General features: G+C 42.9%; 1 pseudogene; it reads right to left on the reverse strand.

The window, feature by feature from the left end:
• Positions 1–3,246: 3,246 nt before the first annotated feature.
• LOC137433211 (uncharacterized) lies at positions 3,247–4,919 on the reverse strand (annotated as a pseudogene).
• Positions 4,920–7,215: the final 2,296 nt, after the last annotated feature.

The raw sequence follows: 7,215 nt of genomic DNA on the forward strand, positions 1-7,215 counted from the left end.
ACCTTTTGACAAAATTATTAATTTGCGTTTTTTTTTTTGTTTTGTATACAACATCGAGGCTCGTGAAAGAGCGAAAATTTATCACACAGAAAGACAAACCGACACATAAAACATATAACATCGGGAGCGGTAGACAAGATGGGGAGAGAGGGGGAAGGACACAAACACAACATTTGAGAGCAGGGACCGAGAGACATCGAGACATCGAGAGATCTGTGGGAGGGAGAGGGCTTTGGGGGGGGGGGGAGGCATGGGAGTGGGGTGTGGGAGAGGTATAAAACATATGGACACTGCCAGGACTTCCAGGAAAGAAGTTGGAATTTCAAACAAGGTGGATCTGGGGTGAATTAGCAGGGGTAGAAAAGATCAAGGTTTTGGATGGGGGAAGATAAGAGATGGTGGTGAACAGCTGTTTTAAAGACCTGGAGGGAGGAGTGGGATTGAAGGGAGTGTGTGAGTTTGTTCCAGAGACGGGAGAAAAGAGGAATGAAAGAGTGAAGGTGAGCAGAGAGCCGAGATTTCGGCAGTTTAACCATCAGAGGGTTGCTGGCAGATCTTGTGCGACCTGTAGGAATATTTGGGGGACAGAGCACAGAGAGAGCTGGGGGAGCAAGGCCGGAGAGGAGTCGGTAGAAGACAGAAATACCACCTACCTGCCTGCGGTGAGTGAGTGAAAGGCCCTAAGAGATAGCTTCATCGTGGGAGATTCCAATGATTCTGAAAGCTTTGGTTTCAACAGCGTGAAGCCGAGCTAGGTGTGAGGCAGGAGCACCGGCCCAGAGGGGAGAACAGTATTCCATTGAGCTGCGGATGAAAGCCTTGTATGTGGTGAGTAGCTCAGGTGTGCCAAGGAAGGACTTCGAACGACGGAGGATGCCCAGTCGGCGACTGGCTTTGGAGGCCAGCTTGGAAATGTGGTTTTCCAAAGAAAGATCATGGCAGATAGTGAGACCCAAAAGCTTGAGCGACAGAACTTCTTGGAGAGGATTGTTGAGAAAGTAGATGGGAGGGTTGTCCAGTCGATCTTTTCGGAGAGACATAGTAAGAGTGTGAGATCTGTCAGGATTGAAAGACATGTTCCACTTGTTTGACCAGGCTGTGATTTTGTCCAGGTCTTCAGAGAGTGAGGAGGCTGCAGACTGCCGATCTGAGGGAAGAAGAATGGAGCGGCAGAGAGTGGAGTCATCAGCAAAGAGATAGAGAGGATTTTCCAGAGAGTCTGAGAGATCATTGATAAAGACCAGAAAAAGCACAGGGCCCAGAACACTGCCTTGGGGAACTCAAGCCTGAACAGGAAGGGGAATATATATATATATATATATATAACCTGAACAGGAAGGGGAGATGAGAGAAATCCATTCAGGGCCACACGTTGACTACGACCAGAGAGGAAGTCCGCAAGCCATGCATGGAGATTTCCATGGATACCATAGGAGGAGAGTTTGGTGAGCAGAGCTGGGTGCCAGACCGTATCGAAGGCACGTGATATGTCAAGGGAGACAGCTCGGATTTCCTGTTTGGCATTGAGGACCTCCATCCATTGTTGAGACAGCAGAAGCAGCATGTCCAGAGTAGAGTGACCTGGTCTGAAACCAAATTGATGATCAGAGATCAAGCCATTGGAGAAGAGGAAAGATTTCATATCCAAAGCTTTTCAAAGCTTTGAAATTCAGCTTTGAAAGCTTTGAAATTCAAAATTTCAAAAATTTGAAATTTCAAAAAAGTTTGAAATTCCCGCCGAACAAAAAACGACTCCTGCGAAAAATTGACGACGCTTCCGAACCCCCGCGCATGTTTGGCGAACTTTTGGAGCCTAAAATACGAATGTTGGACTTTGCCATTTTTTCGACATTCGCATCGTTCGCGTGTCCCGTGAAAACCCACCTTAAGATTCATCAAAGAACTGAACTATTTCTATCTCATTAACAATACATCGGAGTTTGTTGTCATTACAATGCATTTTATTAATTAAGAGGACGAGGGACAGGTTTCAATTGGAATGCCCGCGATAACTCGCTTACTTAGAAGTTTTATACTTCTACACCTGGACCTGAGGTGCTTGCCAATGGGGGGTGGGGGGTTGATATTAGTACTAGTCACAACTTTCAATGACTAAATAATGATCCATATATTACCAAGATATCGTTATCTAAATGGTGCAATGGGGGTGAGGTTGTAGTGCTATAAAGGGGTCGATGGGGGTCTAATGTAATTAATGCAACTACTCACATTCTGTGCAGACCAACAGACCCAAATCAGATACCCTCTCCTCTGTCGAGAAGAAAAAGTATTCCTCACAAAAAAAGATAACGCAATCAGAGAAGATATTTGAGGATTTGCACTTTTTTTTACAGAGATTTCAAAGACTATAAACAAGAACTTGGAATAAAAAAAATACATATAATCAGGTTATATGCACCTTTATTTTTTTTGCAGCGATTCAAAGAGAATAAAGATCAACTCGTAATAAAAATATCAAAGCAAATAATCCGGTTAAATACACAAAAATTGTCAAAATGCCACTCAAAAATTCAAAATAAAAACAAAACAATTCACCACCTGCACAAGGTTTGTTCAACACCTGCACATTCATCACCTGCACAAGATGTAACCGCAGCAACCCTTGCAAAAGGGTTGTCTACTCTTTAGAAACTCATCAATTGGCTTCTCAACATAATGTTTTGCATATTTAATGTGGAGAAATGTGCAAAACCCTGAAAATAGATAACGTGCAAGAACTCTCACTGGTGATAAATGTTTTTGTGCGTAAATAAACCCGATCGCTGACGAAAAACTTTGAACAAAGAACACTTTGGTGTTTTGGTGTACAAGTTGTTGATCTCCGATTGTGGCCAGTTCATAAATACACAGCGATACAGCAATACCGGTAACTGCACATTGGTTTATAGTTTTGATTTTTTTCATTGGAGAGAGCGATGACTTCAGAATTAGTCTAACACTCCATAGGTACTCTTTGCTTCTCCCGTTGCTTGTTATCTCCATATGCATGTGTCATGGATTCCCTAATCCCTTCGGTTCTGGAATAAGCACCTCAACTCAGACACTGTGCAAGGTTTATTGAGGGATAAGGATAACATGCATGGTAGATATATGGGCGCACAAGCTAGTAACACCTTTTGGTCCTCACACAGCCAGCAACCAACAACATCTCAAGGAATCACAATTTGTATTCTGCTTCATATACTTTTCTTCAAAGGACAAGGCACTCAAAACATTTCCCCAGTTTCAAAGATTGTAGCAAGGAGAAAGGCTCAGCAGGCGGGGAGCTGCTCATAAAAAAAGAATGTTGATGCAAGGGCAAACAAAGATTTTGTCAACAGCTTCCCAAAACCAGACAGTCAGACGCTAGGGAGGCAAATGGGTCATATTGCCCCCAATTAGCCTGAGTTTCGAATGAAATCCCTAACACATGTTTCAGAAGGTGCAACCCAGGTCTCAAAGTATCCACCTTCGTGTTTGTGCGATTGTGTGCGTGTCCAAAATGCATGTATCGGTGTGTATGTTTGTGTTGTTGGCTGCTATCTCCACATGTGGGTGAGTTTCTCCTGTGCGGTGTCTTCTCCCCCATGTGAATTAGTTTGTGTTTATTTAAATTTGATAACTGATTGAAAACCTTCAAACACACAGCACACTTGTATGGGTTGTCCCCAATGTGAATGTGTCTGTGTTGATTAAAGGCTACTGGACGACTAAAAACCTGAGAACACGCAGAACACTTCTACGGTTTCTCCCCCGTGTGAATTAGGTTGTGTCTATTTAAGTTTGATGAATGACGAAAAACCTTTGAACACACAGCACACTTGTATGGCTACTCCCCCGTGTGAATTAGTTTGTGTGTATTTAAATTTGATAAATGATTAAAAACCTTCGAACACACAGCACACTTGTATGGCTTCTCCCCTGTGTGAATTAGGTTGTGTCTATTTAAGTTTGATGAATGACGAAAAACCTTTGAACACACAGCACACTTGTATGGCTTCTCCCCCGTGTGAATTAGTTTGTGTGTATTTAAATTTGATAAATGATTAAAAACCTTCGAACACACAGCACACTTGTATGGCTTCTCCCCTGTGTGAATTCGGTTGTGGCTATTTAAGCTTGATGATTGACGAAAAACCTTTGAACACACAGCACACTTGTATGGCTCTCCCCCGTGTGAATTAGGTTGTGGCTATTTAAGCTTGATGAATGACGAAAAACCTTTGAACACACAGCACACTTGTATGGCTACTCCCCCGTGTGAATTAGGTTGTGGCTATTTAAACTTGATGATTGACGAAAAACCTTTGAACACACAGCACACTTGTATGGCTTCCCCCCAATGTGAATGTATCTGTGTTTATTTAAGGCTACTGGACGACTAAAAACCTGAGAACACACGGAACACTTGTATGGCTTCTCTCCCGGGTGAATTAGTTTGTGTGTATTTAAATTTGATAAATCATTAAAAACCTTCGAACACACAGCACACTTGTATGGCTCTCCCCTGTGTGAATTCGGTTGTGGCTATTTAAGCTTGATGAATGACGAAAAACCTTTGAACACACAGAACACTTGTATGGCTTCTCCCCCGTGTGAATTAGGTTGTGTCTATTTAAGATTGATGAATGACGAAATTCTTCAGAACACACAGAACATTTGAATGATTTGTCCCCAATGTGAATGTGTCTGTGTTGATTTAAGGCTAATGGACGACTAAAAGTCTTTGAACACACAGAACACTTGTACGGCTGCTCCCCCGGGTGATTTCGTTTTTGTATATTTAAATTTGATAACTGATTAAAAACCTTTGAACACACATAACACTTGTACAACTTCCCTCGTTGGTTGTAATCTTCATTTGCGGGTTTCAGCAGGTGCAACGCAGTCCTCCCACAACTTGATGTGTCCATCTCCATTTGATCCTTTTGACTTGATGCTGATAACCACAAAATCTTTACAACGCTTGTGCTGATTCTTCACAAATTTTGTCTCAATGTGGACGAGTGTGCAAAATCCTCAGGACACAATGAGCATGTGTTCAACTTCTCCCGAGTTTGTCCTTTGTGATGTTGAAATAAAACTGAAAAAGGAAAAACGAGAGAGAGAAAAAGAGAGAGAAAGAGAGAGAAAGAGAGAAAGAGAGAGAGAGGACAATTAGCATATTAAAAATCATTTACAAAAACCCTTTTTAATGAGCGATCATTCAAATTTCACCACCTCCCTACACCATAACAATGATACGTTACACGTCGTGAATAACTTTTGAAAAATATATTCCATTCACGAAACCTCCGTGGAGTTGATTATTTCCCTGGTGATGATTAAAGGGCATTTACCAATCAATTTCAGATTCCCAAACAGAGGCACCAATACTTGCTCATAGAGCTTGAAGTTGTTGTCACGTAGCGTGCTTGACCGAGTCTTCATCGTGCCTAATTAGTCTGCGAATAAAGATAGGCCGCGGTGCTTGTCTCTTCACACCCTCTTCAACCTTTTGGAAGATTAGACACTCCGGAATAGTGCAGATATACAAAAAGATATAGATGTACATCTCCTGAATGTTGTTATGCATTCCAGAGGGGCATTACATGACAGCTAAATATGACGGATATCAATCTATTCCAATTAAAATAAATAACTCAATGCGATCATTAAACACAAGGCATGTTAATTTTCTGCGCTCAATTTTGAGAAAGAGATAATATTGGCTCTTTTAGAAACAGAAAGAGACAATATTGTGTTTTACAATATGTCGTCACTCGGAGGCAAAAGGTCAGAAACGTTCTCTTCTCTTCGCATCAGATCTTGCAGGATCATGCGGCAGAATTTGCCAGGCACCACAAATAAGTCATGTTGCACTCCAGCTTAAATAATGGTTTTGCAAGTGCACCACAAGATAATATGTTACAGGATTTAGATAAAAGCAACAAAATGATACCGTGAAAGGTTGGATCCTGTCTTTACAGACTACTGAGCGCGATGAGGAAGGGTGCAGTATGCATCCTTCTGGTAGATTATGGAACTACCCAGACTCTTCCTGGAGCTGGCCGTCCGACCAAACTGAGCAACTGGGCAAGAAGGACCTTTATCAGGGAATGGGCGAAACCCCCAAATCCTGATGTGCAGAGCTGATAGAGAAATACCCAAGAAGACACAAACCTGTAATCGCTGCCAGTGGAGCGTCTACAAATTATTGACGCAGGGGGTTGAATACCGTTACGTTTGTGGGGGTAGGTGACGAATTGCCATAATGGAGTTAGGATCGTATAGGTTTTAGTAGGAGCAATGGAGCATGGAGGCGAAGAAGAAGAACCTTGATCTCATAAGTAGGGAACCTGTCAGGTGAAGAGTGTTTGCATGTCTCCATAAGGGGTGTGGTTCTTGTGTTAACTAGACAGGGCTTTAGATTAATTCCCCAGTGTGGAATTGACCCTTGTGATTTTTCACGTTTTTTTTTTGTTTTTTTTTTACATTCATTCAGCCGGCCGTGCAATGGGCTCCATTAGTCACAACACCGACAAGCCGACGGAACCCAGCACATTTGCCGATTGGGCTTAGCCCATGCCACAACCACAGACGTAATCCCTCTCACTCTCCCCCTCTGTCTGGTGCTGGCATCGTGACGTCGGTCGCGTTTTTCGTGTGCACCGTGGAGGGAACATTCGGAGCTTTATTGAGCCTATACCACGTTGGGGGCAGGGGGGGGGGGGGGAGGTGTTGTTAGACTCGGTGCTTCTCGAAAACCAGAAAAGAACAAAAAACAGAAAATTGTCTGAGCAGGTCAGACACAAGATTGTAGCCAAGCATGGGCAATTTGAAGGCTACAAGTCCATCTCCAGAGACCTTGATGTTCCTGTGTCCACCGTACACAATGTTATCAGGAATAGAGTAGCCAACCTCCCTGGACGTGACCGCAAGAGAAAACCTGATCGAAGATTGCAGCGAGGGATTGTTTCAATGTTGGAGAAAGCACCTATATCAACTGCCAAACAGATTCAAACTGACCTTCAGACACAAGGTACGACAGTGTCAACTCGCACCATTCGTCACCAACTCAATGAATGGAGACCCATGAAGACCCCACTGCTGCTGAGAGATTGACATAAGAAAGCCCGACTGGAGTTTTCCAAAACGAACCTGAACAAGCCTAAATCCTTCTGGGAGAATGTCATGTGGACAGATGAGATCAAATTAGAGCTTTCTGGTAAAGCA

The sequence above is a fragment of the Myxine glutinosa genome, chromosome 8, assembly GCF_964187855.1.
Source record: "Myxine glutinosa chromosome 8, kmMyxGlut1.1, whole genome shotgun sequence".
NCBI classification, from domain to species: Eukaryota; Metazoa; Chordata; class Myxini; order Myxiniformes; family Myxinidae; genus Myxine; species Myxine glutinosa.